This window comes from Capsicum annuum, chromosome 2 (genome assembly GCF_002878395.1).
Source record: "Capsicum annuum cultivar UCD-10X-F1 chromosome 2, UCD10Xv1.1, whole genome shotgun sequence".
In the NCBI taxonomy this organism is placed as follows: Eukaryota; Viridiplantae; Streptophyta; class Magnoliopsida; order Solanales; family Solanaceae; genus Capsicum; species Capsicum annuum.
In genome coordinates, this window is record NC_061112.1 from 134,266,193 (window position 1) to 134,282,704 (window position 16,512).

Consider the following 16,512-nt stretch of genomic DNA (forward strand, 5'->3'; position numbering starts at 1 on the left):
TGGTAGTCCAATGGTTAGGATAATTGCTTTCCACGCAATGGACGTGGGTTTGATTCCTGGCAAACGTGTTTCTTATTTATTTTGTGAATTTGCAGTTTTACTTTCTTATTCTAGTTTTTTAAGTAACTTTTATACCAAAATTGAGATGACACATTGATTAAGAAAAATAATTAATAATATATCTAGTTTAGTGATTTATTGTCCCAAATTGAGATGACACATTAACTAAAAAAAATAATTAATAACATGTCTAGTTTAGTGGTAAACACATGGAAAAATTTTACTAAAATGAAAAATCAAATTAGGAAATTTGGAACGGAGGGAGTATTTACTACTAATCTTCAATTGTAGGTATTTGGTGTAAAGGTGTCAAACGGGCTGGGCCGGGCCAATCCGGAACCGGCCCTTCCATTTTAACCGGGTTGAGGGCCGGGTAATTGCCGGTTTTGACGTTAACCGGGCCGGGCCAGGATGGGCCAAATAGTAAGAAAATTAAAACCCACCCTAATCCGGCCCACTTAACCCAACCCGATCAAACCCACCAAAACCCGGTCAAACCTGGTTAAAAACCGGTCAAACCCGTTTAAAAAATAAATAAAAAATCCAATATACACTATATACACTCCGATATACACTATATACACTCCAATATACAATATATATTTTTTTAAAAAAAATATAAACAATTACACATATATACGTACCATTCAATATATAATTATATATGACTATACGTACTACTTTAAATAAAACATATGCTATAATAGTACAATATATATATATACACTACTATATATATATATATATATATATATATATATATATATATACTAATTTATAAAACATATACACATGTATACGTTAAATATATACTACTTTAGAAGATATATACACATATATATGCACCATTCAATATATATGTACTACTTTAAATAAAATATATACTACAATATACATATATATATATATATACAACAATATGTATATATATATAGTTACATACTAATTTATAAAACATATACACTTGTATACTTTAAAGATATACGTCTATAGAAGATATATACACACATATACGCACCCTTCAATATATATTTACTACTTTAAAAAAAAGTATATACTACAATATATATACTAATTTATAAAACATAAAGTAATGTATACGTTAAATATACACGTCTATAGAAGATCTATTCACATATATACACTCTATTCTATGTATATGTAATACTTTAAATCAAATATACTATAATATATATACATTACAATATATATTTGTATAGTTATATACTAATTTATAAAACATATACACATGTATACGTTAAATATACACGAATATAGAAGATCTATTCACATATATACACTCTATTCTATGTATATGCACCATTCAATGTATATATACTACTACTTATAAAATATACTACATTATATATACATTACAATATATATAGATATACTTATATACTAATTTATAAAACATATAAACATGTATATAAAATATACTACATTATATATACATACAATATATATAGATATACTTATAAACTAATTTATAAAACATATAAACATGTATACATTAAATATACACTTCTATAGAAGATATATACACGTGTATACTCACCATTCAATGTACATATAATACTACTTATAAAATATACTACATTATATATACATTACAATATATATATAGATATACTTATATACTAATTTATAAAACATATACACATGTATACATTAAATATACACTTCTATAGAAGATATATGCACAAATATACAAAACATATGCTACTTAATATAATAAATTAATAATATTTGGTAGTAAATTAATTATATATTAGAAGTAAGTTTTAATTTAAAGTAGAAAACTAGAAATTCAATTTAAAATTTTAAATCGTTAAATGAAAAAAAAATAAAAAACAAGGACTAAGGAGTGAATGAATTTGGGGAATTTTATTGATTGCAAAATGATCCAAAATTTATAATTTACATGAATGAAAAATCTATAAATTATGCATATTTTTCCAACTCATTCATGTTAATATTAATGGGAACTTGCATAGGATAGTCGAAGTCAACGGAGGCAAAACCATGCATTGGACTTGATTCTGCTGAGTTCTCCTATAAGTCATAATTTCTTCAAGTTTCAGCTCGTCGCTCGACTCCGGTTCCATTCCTTGGTTTCTTCTTTCTGCTCTAATCCAATCTCTGAGGCAAACTAGAACATTCATTGCATTGCTTCTCAATGAGTGTCGGTTGTCTCCAAGTTGCTGTCATCCCTGACTAAAGGCGCTCTCTGATGCAACGGTTGACATTGGAACATTCAAGATATCTCTAACTAATCTTGAAAGCACAGGATATTGTGTTTCATTACTCCTCCACCAGTCCAACGTGTTGATCCGTCGTTTGCAATCCTCTGGTGCCGTCCGAAGATAATATTTCAACTCTTCCCGATAAGTTGATGTGTAATTTTTTTATCAACACTGTTCCAATAATTTAAATCATAAAACGAACAAGAAAAATCACTATGTGCCAGCCTTTTAGAAAATGATGGCTCATCGGGATGAGGAGCGACAGTTGGAGTGATGTTTGTAGGTACGGCTAAATCAAATAAATCAGCATAGTGATTATATAATTTTTCTATGTAATCCTTTGCATCAGTCGTAGCCGTCCACAAATCAGGTTGTACTTGTTCAGAATCATGGTTAGTATTTGTAGACACGTAATTTTGTCCCCCTCAAAAGTTTGATTTTATTCATTTCTACCTTATCATATCATGTACCCTCCCCCACGTGATTACATCCCACAAAAATACAAAAAAAAAAAATAACTCTCAACAAAATCCCTAACAAACTTTTATTCTTTTAACACCCTAACAACCCTCTCCAATAAAAAAGTGACAAATCACCACCTCACCACCCCATACCCTACCCCTTACCCCTACCCCACGTAACCCCCCCTCTTTTTTTCTTGTCCAAAAAGAAAGGACTCAAAAAGGAAAATACAATATATATATACCCACATATACACAAAATAAGGGGGATGAACAGTAACAAAGAAAAGAAAATCAGCTCTTTCTCTCTCTAGACTCTCACTCTCTCTCTCAGCAAGCTCATCGGCGACCGACCGGAGCTCCGGCCGCCACCACAACACCACCATCTCTCCCTCTCTCTACCATCCCTCTCTCTCCAAAACTAAAAAAAAAAAAAAAGAAGCCGCGGCGCCGCCATCCCCATCCGCGACGACAGCGCCGGCGCCGGCGTCGCTCCGACTCCCGATATCCTCCTCTCTCCCTCCGATGAGACGCCGCCGTTGTCTCAACCACCACGACGACTTCCAGCCCACCATCGCCATAGCTTTCTCTCTCTCGGTCCACACCTCTCTCCGACGACGGCAGTCGACGCCGGTCAGCATCCAGCTGCCGACCCGACCACTCTCCGGCGACGGCAGCAGGCACCGAAAACAGTGACGCCGGCGACTGACAACGACACCCAGTCCGTTTTCCACCGATTCCGATGAAATTTCGCGTATGGGTCTTCTTGATTTTTCATAATTTCAGTCTCGGTTCGTTTGATATTTCTTATTTCTTAAGGTTTTAAATCCATCCGAGTTGGTTTGGTTCATGCAAGATTAGTTGGAAATCGTTGGTTTGGGGTTTCGAATCTGGGATCTTGGGTTGTTTTTTTTGAAGTTTATTCGGATTTGTGGGTTATTCATCGTGTGGTTTTGTCATGGTTTTTCGATCTGTTCGGTTGAATTCAATATCGAGTTTAGAGTTGTTCGTTGTGAGGTTCTTCGATCGAGTATTTTGATCTTCGGATTTCTTTATTATCGACAAGGATTTGTTTCATCGAGGTCCATTTCTTCTAACCGAATCTTTAATTTATTTTGACTTTTTATTGATGTTGTTGGTGTGGATGATTTATTTGTTGTGTGTTTGGTTTGAATCTTCGTTGTTTGTTTTGTGTTTGATGTTGGTTTCGGATTATGAGATGTGATTGGAAAATCGAAGCATGCACTAATCATGTGGTTTAAAGGGAATTCGAGGCGCGAGTTAAAAAATTGTTAAAGTGAATTAGGATTAATTTTGATTTGTTGTTGTTTTGATTCGTCGTTATTGTTACTTTCACGTCTAATTATCAATTTCATGATAGTATCATGGTAAGTCAAGCGGGTAGGCAATCGTAGGTTCGGGTAGGCGAAATTTAGGAATAAGTGTTTCGTTGGATGTTGGAATATGCGTGTGAATGTTTCTTTCTAGTTTATCGTGTTTAATTCAGATGTATTTATTTAGCCGGGGAATGCCCCGAGATCACTTGTATTTATTCATCAGGGAATTCCCCGACGTATCATGTTAGCGGAAAATGATCGTGATGAAGGCCCGCGGCGTCGGGTAAGGCATTGGAGCTTAGTCTAGATTTAGTTTAGACTAGGATTTATATTTTCGTATTTTTTTATTTTTATTTTTCTCGAACTGTATAATTGGACCGGACTTTACGTTTTGGACTGCTTTGTTTTGTTTATTGTTTGATTATTTTGCGTTCTTTTGTGTGGTTTATACATTTCATAATGCCAAAAATAGTCTATACACTCTACCAAGCGACCGTGGTTGAACCACGGGATCGAGGGGTGCCTAACACCTTCCCCTCGGTCAACAGAATTCCTTAGCCGGAATCTCTGTTCGCAAACCAGTTTAAGAGTCAAATAGTTTCGAAAAGGATTTTCCAAAGGTGACTTGGCACACCGGATTATGCCAAGTGGCGACTCTGGATAAAAAATGTAAATAATTCTTTTCCGAAATAAATTTTCATTTCTTGTCACTTAAATAGTAAAGCCCTTTCGAACTTTAAAATAAATCATTTTTTGGAGTACGTGAAAAAGGGGTGTGACAGCTTCTGGCGACTCTGCTGGGGAATGAGATAAGTTTTCAGAATTCGAGCTATTTTTGGAGTCGTATCGGCTTTGTTTGACATTATGAGTGTATAAGCATTGTTTGTGGTTATTGTTTGTGTTATTTTCACTTTTGTGCTTTTTCGTGCTCTTTGTTTATAGTATTTATCCTATGTGTTACCGCTTTATATCTGTCATCATGAATCCACCCCCCGGCCTTCTTTATGCAACAAGTTCGTAGTACACGTGCTGTACACAACCTCTAGTTGAGTCACCCTTATTTTAGGGGGGGAGCCGTCGGTGTTATGGAGTAGGTGGAAAGCAAAGCAGCCACTATCGACCATACGCTCCCCCGAACAGCTTTGTTTGTAAACCACAACGTAGGTCAGCCTTTAGGTCATGCTTATGTGCATCATACGGAGACCTAGCGGGACCCACATGGCCCTTTGTAGGAGACTCACCTCTAAAGCATCCCTACGTGCTAACTGTTGCATTTTTAAGGGTAACGTGGTCATTTGACGGACTGATTTTTGAAATAAAAAAAAAATTGTTGTTAGGAATAAGGTGCGTAGGCAAAAACGAAAAAGAAAAAATATATAAAAAAGTGAGTCGAAAGGAATGAAAAAAAGAGGAATGTCGTAGTTTATTTTAGAATTCGTTATGGCTTTTGTTTTTCACAATCCAAAAACTCAAAAAAAAAAATTTTTACGTTTTGTATTTGTCTTCTCAAAGTACCGTAAATTCATTAAAAAAAATGAAAAAATGAAAAATGAAAAAAAAAAAGAGGGTTTTGTTTGCCTTTTCTACTTATTCGTCAAAAACAAAATACCAAAAAGATTTTTCTACATAATTAGTGGTGTCAGTCTTAGTTGAAGTGTCTTGTTGAAAATCCAAAAAGTTTTTATTCGTTTGTTTTGATTGTGTCTCTTAAGTTAGGGCCAATTTATTAGTTAATCGTTAATTGTCCAATCTGACTAAACTACGCATACCTGATTCCCTTCCCTCGGGTTGGGATACGTAGGCAACCCTCGGTGGGTCCGGTAAATTTTTGTGTCGGCCTTTGTCTTAGTATTAGCCTGGGTCTCTCGCCCCGTAATCTAGAGTTGTTTGCCAAGTAGACTGATTTCGCTCAGTACTTCTATTCGACAAATCGGAGATATGAATGTGGTCTGTCCCCTCGACATATGTTGGCGTCAAAAAATCCCAAGGGTTGGAAATCTTCTACCCCTGTCGAATTTTTGAGATAACGTCTTGTGTGTTATTACATGATGGGTTTGTCCACCAAATCTAGAGTTCTGATGGTTGTCAAAGTGCCCAAAAAGTTAATCAAATGGTGGGAAATGTTTAACTATGTTGATCAGCAGGAACTGATTAAAATATTAGGTGACCTCAAGGAACTTCTGCATGTTACCTCTCGTCCAGATTTAATAGAGGCTTTGTTGACCTTTTGGGATCCGAGTGGTTTGGTATTCAGGTTTGGGGAATGTGAAATGACTCCTACTTTGGCAGAAATATTCGGTTTGTTGCATTTACCCTATATCGAGAAGGATATGATCCGAGCACGAAATCATACTGGTGTGCGATTTTTACAGTCTTGTGGTTTAAAAAGTAAGGGTATGCGTTTGGGTTGTTTAAGTGATTCGTGGGTTTCCTTAGACTTTTTGTTCGCTAGATTCGGGCCCTCAAAAGATTTTGATTGCTTTTGGGATGAATTTCGTATGACTAAGGAGAAGTGGGAGAGAAAGCATCTTAAAGTCTTCGCCCTCGCTTTGTTAGGTACTTTAGTGTTTCCACTAGAAGAAAGACGTATTAATACCCGTTTGCAATCGGTGGTGATGGCCCTATTTCATAAGGGTCAAAACAACAAGGGCATTAATCAAAAGGGCAGGTTCACTCTCATACCCATGATCTTAACAGAAATATATAAGGCTTTAACCGAAGTAAAGGGGGAAAGGAGATTTTTCGAGGGCAGTAACCTAATATTGCAGTTATGGATGATGGAGCATTTGCATGCACCTTCTTTAGTTAGACCAGATGTGTTAGATCGTTGTATTCCCAATCGAGTGAAAGCCATGGATTCCAGGTTGCGTTTGGACAAATTCTCGTTACCCGTGGGAGTCGAGGCTTGGATTGAATTTCTTGAATCAAGAACCGGGGATAACATTTTGTGGACTTATCTGTGGCTTCGACCGAAGATAAGCTTATTGGCTTGTCAGACGCAGTTCCCTTTAGTTATATTAGGGCTCAATTGCACTAGACCATACAATCCTTCTAGGGTAATGCGCCAGTTAGGTAGGCTACAGGACGTGCCACCAGCAGTGGATCTTCTGAAGGATGTTGAATACTTCAAGGACCAAGCCTTAGGTAAGAGCATGTATGAGCAGTTTTGGAAGTATGCAACAAAGCTAGGTGTGAACACACTCAAAGAAAGTTTGGATAATCCGGGCCACACTCAGGGATATGAGGTCTGGCTTCAATCTGTCCCTCGGGGTATCAGTCAACCCTTACCAGCGCAGCTTAGAGGGAGAATACAGGAAGAATGTATAGTAGACGATCATCAGGATGAAAATGTAGGGTCCAAAGTGGAAACACTGAGGTTTCAGCTAGCAGATTTGTTCAAGACAGTAGAAAGGTGTCAGAATAATCTTTCCAAGTGCACTCCTCATGAAACAGAAATACGGGCCCGAAGCATCTTCCCCAGTATCAGGGTGTCTTTACAGGATATGATACAAAGTTTAAATGGGAGAAAGAGAACTTCAGAGGCAGGTCCATATCAGCCAGGGTTATCACACAGAGCACCAGTCTGAAAGAGCACTTCTTATCTTTATTCAGTTTGAGTCTTTTATGTGTCTGTCTTTGTAGGGTGGTGTCAGTTTTAAGTCGAAGTCAAGTTGTTTTTGGGTATTAGAGTCTTTACTAGTAATTTCATCTCTGTCGTTTTAGGGGTTTATAATGTTGTTTCGTATTTGTTGTTTAGTTTTAAAGTGGTCCCAAACTTTTGTACGTTTTTGTTATTTTCTTTCTTCAAAATGTTTTGATGTTACGTCTTTCCTTGGTTTGTTTATTTTTGTTTTTGCAAAAAAAAAGTGTGGGTAGTGTTTATGCATATGCTGCCCGAACTACGCAAGATCTGATTCGTGTACAACATCATACGTAGGCAACCTACTTTTGGGTTTGATCTAATCATTTTATTTTGTTATTTTCATTATTTTTCCTCTTTTAAAGAAAAATAAAAGCCATAAAGAATGATAAAATAAAGGTAGATAACGAGAGAAAAGAAAAGAACAGAGATTGATACGGGAAAATAAGAGAAAAGAAAAGAAAGGAAAAGAAAAATAATAATAAGTGTAGATAAAAAATAGTGTAGACAAAAATCAGGATGATGTTAAAATGACCTCGCTACCCTCAAAAGCTGGTAGAAATGAACATGAATTTAGGACAATTTTACCAATGTGATTTTCATGCTTATTGTGTGCCCTAATCCTAACGGATGTCGTCTTTGATGAGCAAGTTCTTTCAGATAACAGTGGTAGATTTGCAGCACTATGGCTAGTCACCCATACTTCACCAGATCCAAAGCAAAGCTCGCCATGGCTAGCAGGGAGATTGAAAATTCGCTCATCGACCCGGATCAGGATCACAGGGAAGAATGTTCTGAACACAATAATGAGGTAGTAAGGCTCAGGCAACAATTGATAGATTTACACCGGGCATGGGCCAGCGGAATGCTACCTCCTCCACTCCCTGAAGGTTTTGGGAATGTCTCTAATTTCCCACCGCTCTCTCAGGCGCAATTTCTGCTCCTAGTGAGTCACTTGAGCACGCGCCAGGATTCACTCCGCGACATTATTATCTGGGCAATTCTGGTGTGCCCTTGGCAGCTCCCCAATCAAGACCCGCTGCTCAGTCAACTCCACCGATCACACCGGTATTCGTGGCTCCGCCACCACATAAAACTCCCATATATGTTGCGTGTCCCATAATGAGGCTTCCCAGGTATGCCAGTGAGCCTGTACTGAAGATTTCAATGGTCAGTATTATGCCTCGGAGCCTACTTTGCAAATGAATGAACCGTATGGGTACACTCAGCCGCCTGCATTTTTATTTGATATGGAGAAACCTGGTGCAACGGAGGAACAGGATATCATAGCCCGGAAACTGAAGAGTTTAGAGCAGGCTATGAGAAATCTGCAAGGGATCGGAGATTATAGGAGTGTTTTTTATAAAGATCTTTGCATGTTCCCAGACATCAATCTTTCCTCGGGTTTTAAGATGCCTAAGTTCGAGAAGTATGCAGGACACGGTGATCCCATTGCACACTTAAGATGTTATTGCAACCAGTTGAGGGCTGCAGAAGGAAAGGAAGAATTGCTCATGGCCTTCTTTGGCGAGATTCTTTCAGATCTGGCCTCAGAATGGTTTATCGATCGAGATATCGATAAATGGAACAACTGGGATGATTTGTCTTCTGAATTTGTTCAAAATTTTCAGTACAACATCGACATAATTCCGGACGAAAAATCTTTGGTCAACATGAAGAAAAAGAGCACTGAAGGTTTTAGGGAATACGCGATAAGGTGGCGTGAACAGGCCGCCAGGGTAAAACCTCCAATGAAAGAAAGTAAGTTGGTAGAAGTTTTCATTCAGGCGCAGGATGAGACCTATTTTCAGCATTTACTTCCGGCAATGGGAAAGTCTTTTATGAAAGTCCTCAAAATAGGGGAGATGATAGAGGACGGAATTAAGACCGGCCGAATAGTGAGTTTTGACACATTAAAAGCCACCACACAAGCGATTCAAGGTGGATCTGGCATATTTGGAGGTAAAAGGAAGAAAGAGAATGTAGCGACTGTCGTAGCTGGAACCCATTCCTATCCCAAAAGACCACCTCGCCCCTATCCCCAATCCCAAGCCTAAGTTTACACCCAAGCTCCATATATTCCTCCCCACCATTACTACCCTCCACGAAACCCTTTATATTCTATTCCACCACCTCCGTACCCAGTAAATAGCGTGCAGCCATATGCCCAAACCTCTTCTTACCCGCAATGGCGCGCGCAAGCTCCACAAAATTGCCCCTTCGTTCCACCAAATTACCAAAACCTCTCCAGACCCAGTTTTCAGCCTAGGCCCGAGTATAAGAAGAAGAAGGCAGTCAAAAATCAATTCACACCTCTTGGGGATTCATATGCTAGTTTATTTGACAGGTTGAGAAAGTTGAAGGTTTTAAGCCCAATTCAAGAAACGCTTTCAAATCCACCGCCAAGGAATCTCGATTATTCTTTAAGGTGTGCATACTATTCTGATATGCCAGGCCATGATATTAAGAAATGCTGGCAATTAAAGAGAGCTGTCTAAGATTTAATTGACACGAATCAGATGTTGGTCCAGGCCCCGGAGGGTCCAAACATTAACCAGAATTCGATGCCAACCCATGCTGAGGCCAATATGTTAGAATTTATATATGATGGAAAAGAGTCTTCGAGGTGTTGTAAGCCTATTATCAAGATACAGACCATTGAGGAAAAATTGGTAAATGTAGCGGAGTCTTTGAAAGTAATGTCATTGAATCGGGAAGGAATGAGAGAAGATAAAGCCCAAGAAAGCATAAAGAAAACCCTGATAACAGTACAAGGCGCCAGAAGGTATATTGATTTAAGTCAGGATAAACCTAAGTTGACAGTGGTGGGAGCTCTGAGTCAGCCCATCTTGACGGTGAAAGGAGCACTGGCAGCGCCTATTGTCCTCAAACAGGTGACCCAACCTTCACTAGTTGATATGAAAAGGGTTCCTTGGAATTATGGGTGGACCGTGATGACCTATCACGGGAAAAAAGTTGTGGAAGATGTAGATGAGGTAGGGGGTTTGACTAGGTCAAGAAGATGCTTCGTGCATGAAAGCTTAAGAAAGTTTAAGCCAACGGTGAGTGGACCGTCATCTATCAAAAAGCCTATCACCGAAGAAGAAGCCGAAGAATTTTTGAAAAAGATGAAGTTGCCAGAGTATTCAATATTAGACCAATTGAAGAAAACTCCTGCTCAAATTTCCCTTTTATCTTTGTTGTTGCACTCCAAGGAGCATCGTGATGTTTTACTGAAGGTATTAAATGAAGCATATGTTCCAAGGGAGATTACAATCAACCAACTTCAGAAAATGGTTGGAAAAATCTTTGAGGTCAATCGGATCAGCATTTCTGACGATGAATTGGCTGTTGAAGGTACAGGGCATAATCGGGGCCTTTACATTATAGTGAAGTGTGAAGATTTCTACGTCACTTATGTTATGATTGATGGAGGTTCAGGTGCAAATATTTGCCCTATTTCTACTTTGCAAAAGTTGAATATTGGTGCTGACAGAATCAGGCCCAACAATGTATGTGTTAGGGCTTTCGATGGTGCAAAATCAAATTCCATTGGCGAAATAGAACTAATGTTGACCATAGGGACTGTTGAGTTCACCATAGAGTTTCAAGTATTGAATATAGAATCCTCTTACAATCTGTTATTGGGAAGGCCGTGGATTCACAAGGCCAAGGCGGTTGCATCTACCCTGCACCAAATGATTAAGTTTGAGCATGACAGGTAAGAAGTAGTTATTCATGGTAAAGGAGATTTGTCAGCCTACGAAGATTCTCCCTGTTCTCTTATTGAAGCAAATAACATAGAGGAGACATTCATCTATCAAATTTTTGATACAGTGCCAGTGAATCGTATCTTTGAATGACAGGCTATACCGGGATCACAATTGTCTTCTGCTTCTATCATGATGGTGAGTGAACTTTGGAAATACGAATTTGAGCCAGGAAAGGGTTTGGGAGAGTCTTTTCACGGTATAGTTCATCCCATATGTCCGAGTGAGAACGTGGGCACGTTTGGTCTGGGATTTGAGCCTACGATTGAAGATCTGAAGAAAGCTAAGGGAAGGAAAAAGGAAACATGGTCACTCCCTCGCCCCATGCCACTACTCGGTGAATCATTTGTTAAGAGCGGTGTCACGAAGCATGTGGAATTTGAATTTGAATTGGTTGATGACTTCCAGAACCTTTTTATTAAAGTTGATATGGTTGAAGAAGGAGAAGGTACCAGTATGGCAGACGTGCAATTCATAGGTCCAGCTGTCCGGCTCAATAATTGGGAAGTCACTCCTCTCCCCGTCAGGAGGGAGTTTTGGTAGTTTATTTTGTTTTTCTTTTTGTTTATTCGAGTTATTTCAGGGTTGTAATTTGGATTTTAGTTTGTTATGTTATGTTGGCATCTGTGTTTAAACCCTTCTATCTTTTATTTAATGAAATGCAATGTCCCTTTTGTTTTGTGTCTAATCTATTTTATTTTTCTTTGCTTATACAGTTCTCTTTATGCTGATTCTAATGACGTGACGTGCATGCAAAATTTTCAGCCTGATCTTAAAATCCAAACTAATCAAGATGTAATGAAGCAGGATGGGGAATATGATGAAGAAAAAGCACTAGAAGAAATAAGCAAAGAGTTGGAACAATTTGAAGACAAACCAAATCCTAATTTAAATGAGACTGAGCTAATAAATCTAGGGGATCAAGAAGATGTTAGGGAAACTAAAATTAGTGTACATATTTTGCCACAGCTAAAAGATGAAATGATTCAAGCATTAATGGATTATAAGGATGTTTTTGCATGGTCTTATAATGATATGCCTGGTTTAAGCACTGAATTAGTGGCTCACAAATTGCCAACTGATTCCGCGTTCCCTCCTGTCAAACAGAAGTTGAGGAAGTTTAAAACTGATGTAAGTATTAAAATTAAAGAGGAAATCATGAAACAACTTGAAGCCAAAGTAATTCGAGTGGCTCGCTATTCCATGTGGTTATCAAATGTTGTTCCCGTACCAAAGAAAGATGGCAAAATTCGAGTGTGTGTTGATTACCGTGATTTGAACAGAGCAAGTTCAAAAGATGATTTTCCACTGCCTAACATCCACATTTTGCTAGACAACTGTGCTAAACACGAGGTTGCCTCTTTTGTGGATTGCTATGCCGAATATCACCAGATCATTATGGATGACAACGACGCAGAGAAGACGTCTTTTATCACACCATGGGGAACTTATTGTTATCGAGTGATGTCGTTCGGTTTGAAGAATGCTGGAGCAACATATATGAGAGCCATGACCACTATGTTTCATGACATGATGCATAAGGAGATTGAGGTCTACGTGGATGATGTGATTATTAAGTCAAAAAGTCAGGCCGACCATGTTAAAGATTTAAGAAAGTTCTTTGAAAGGCTTCGCAGGTATAATCTTAAACTCAACCCGGCAAAATGTGTATTTGGAGTTTCATCTGGAAAGCTGTTGGGGTTTGTAGTCAGCCGTCGGGGAATTGAATTGGATCCCTTGAAAATCAAAGCCATTCAGGATTTGCCCCCGCCCAAGAATAGAACAGAGGTGATGAGTTTGCTTGGTAGACTGAACTACATTAGCAGGTTTATTGCTCAACTCACAACCACCTGTGAGCCCATATTCAAGTTGCTGAAAAGGAGTGCTGTGGTAAAATGGACTGAAGAATGTCAGGAAGCGTTTGATCGAATCAAAAGATATTTGTCAAATCCGCCCGTGCTGGTACCCTCGGAGCCTGGTAGACCTTTGATCTTATATTTATCAGTCATGGATAATTCTTTCGGCTGTGTCCTGGGTCAACATGATGTCACAGGCAAAAAGGAGCAGGCTATTTATTATCTTAGCAAGAAGTTCACCACTTATGAGGCCAGGTATACTCTTCTTGAAAGGACGTGTTGTGCCCTAACTTGGTTAGCACAGAAGTTGAAGCATTATCTCTCATCCTATACTACTTATCTCATCTCCCGCATGGATCTTTTGAAGTATATTTTTCAGACGCCTATGCCAACGGGTCGATTGGCAAAGTGGCAAATATTGCTTATCGAGTTCGACATTGTATATGTGACTCGGACAGCCATGAAAGCCCAAGCCTTGGCAGATCGTCTTGCTGAGAATCCCATCGATGAAGAGTACGAGCCATTAAAGACATATTTTCCTGACGAAGAAGTATCGTGTGTCGATGAAGTCGTTATAGATGCTGATCCAGGTTGGAGGTTATTTTTTGATGGAGCTGTCAATATGAAAGGAGTCGAAATAGGTGCGGTTCTTATCTCTGAATCGGGACAACATTTCCTGGTAACAGCACAACTTCGATTTTACTGTACTAACAATATGACAGAGTATGAAGCCTGTATTCTTGGTTTGAGGTTAGCCGTTGATATGGGAGTCCAGGAATTATTGGTGTTGGGAGATTCGGATTTGCTCGTCCATCAAATTCAAGGTGATTGAGAGATACGAGATTTGAAACTCATCCCGTATCGACAATGCTTGCAGGAGCTATGTCAACGGTATGTGTTAGTAAAATTTAGGCATATTCCAAGGATTCGTAATGAAATTGCTGATGCTTTAACCACTCTATCTTCAATGCTCCAACATCCTGACAAAACCTACATCGATCCAGTGCATATACAGAGTTGTGATCAGCATGCTTACAGTAATGCGGTTGAAGAAGAGCTCGATGGAGAACCTTGGTTCTTGGATATCAAGCGGTACATTCAGTCAGGAGAATACCCAACATATGCCACCAACGATTAAAAGAGGACTATTAGGCGTTTGGCTAGTGGATTTTTCTTAAGTGAGGGAATCTTGTACAAGAGAACCCCAGATCTGGGACTTTTGAGGTGTGTGGATGCAAAAGAAGCCTCAGCAATCATAGTTGAAGTACACTCTGGAGTATGCGGGTCGCATATGAACGGTCATGTCTTGTCAAAGAAGATTCTTCGAGCAATTTATTACTGGCTTACTATGAAAAGGGATTCTATTCAATTTGTTCGAAAATGTCATCAATGTCAGGTACACGGTGATCTGATATGTTCTCCTCCTGTTGAGTTGCATGCAATGGCCTCTCCCTGGCCGTTCGTGGCTTGGGGAATGGATGTGATTGGATCGATTGAGCCGAAGGCATCAAATGGGCATAGATTCATTTTAGTAGCCATTGACTACTTCACAAAGTGGGTAGAAGCAGTAACTTTCAAGTCAGTGACAAAGAAGGCTGTGGTAGATTTTGTTCATGCCAATATCATTTTTAGATTTGGAATTCCTAGGATGATCATTACAGACAATGTTGCCAATCTCAATAGTCATTTGATGCAAGAAGTATGTCAACAGTTTAAGATCGGACATCAAAATTCTACTCCATATCGCCCAAAGGCCAATGGTGCTGTAGAAGCTGCCAATAAGAATATAAAGAAGATACTGCAAAAAATGATACAAGGGTTTAGACAGTGGCATGAGAAGTTGCCATTTGCATTGCTGGGTTATCGCACCACTGTTCGTACTTCAACAGGGGCAACTCTATATTTATTGGTGTATAGGACAGAAGCAGTTATCCCTGCAGAAGTTGAAATTCCCTCTCTTCGAGTCATTGTAGAGGCAGAGATTAATGATGACGAATGGGTAAAAACCCGACTGGAACATTTGAGTTTGATTAAGGAAAAAAAGCTAGCGTCTGTGTGTCATGGCCAGTTGTATCAGAGGAGGATGGCTCGAGCGTATAACAAAAAGGTCCGTCCCAGGAATTTTGAAGTTGGTCAGTTGGTATTGAGACGTATCCTTCCTCACCAGGTTGAAGCAAAAGGCAGGTTCTCCCCTAACTGGCAAGGTACCTTCATTGTGAAGAAAGTGTTGCCCAATGGAGCCTTATATTTGACGGTTATTGAAGGCAAAATGGCAGAAATGGCTATCAATGCTGATGCGGTCAAAAGATACTATGTATGATATTTGATCGTTTGTTGACTTTATTGCATGTTTAGTACTTGCATTTTTGAAGATTGACATGACGAAGGCATTTTATTCGTCTATCCAAACATGGTGTCATCCTTTGTTTACCCATTCGAGCTTCATTTTATTTTTCTTTCATACCCCTCTTTTGGAATCAAAATAGAGTCAAAGATAGATGTCAAGAAAATAAGAATAAAAAAAAGAGTTCAAAAATTTTATAAAAAAAAGAAGAGAAAAATCAAAATCAAATCAAAAAAAAGAACAAGCTGATGGAACTATGTCCGACCTGATTCTCCTCTCTCGATAGTGAGATACGTAGGCTGCCCTATTTCGGGCTCGGTCCAACCAAATAAAGATTTAAGTTTCACCCAGTCAACAAAACTGGAGCATGAGTTAATGTGTCGTTTGAGTCGATTCCAAAAGTTGTAAGTCCCACCCCCACTTCAAGTATCATTTGAGCCCCTTACCATCTTTTCTAACCTTAACCAAAAGCCAAATTACAACCAAAGAAAGTCCTTCAGATCAATTTTTGATAATGTTAAGGCAAAACATGCAATGGATATGATGATACATTGTGAAGTACCGCTTGTCTCCCTCAGCATAAGAAGTCAGGAAAGAAATACAAAAAATGAGAGAGTCTTATTGGTGAAAACCTTTGCAGGCACCGTAAGCCGATGGAGAGTTCAAGAGAAAAGTAAAAAGTGAGAAGAAAGAGATTTGTTGGCGAAAGTCTTTTAAGATGTCGTCAGTCGAATGTGATATATGAGTCCAATGGATTTGAAGAAGCGGCTCAGCAGCAAAGGCATGAACTCAACAACA

General features: G+C 38.7%; 1 pseudogene; it reads left to right on the top strand.

Annotated features, from left to right (window-relative positions):
- Positions 1-10,662: 10,662 nt before the first annotated feature.
- Positions 10,663-15,690, top strand: LOC124896284 (annotated as a pseudogene).
- The last annotated feature ends 822 nt before the right edge of the window (positions 15,691-16,512 follow it).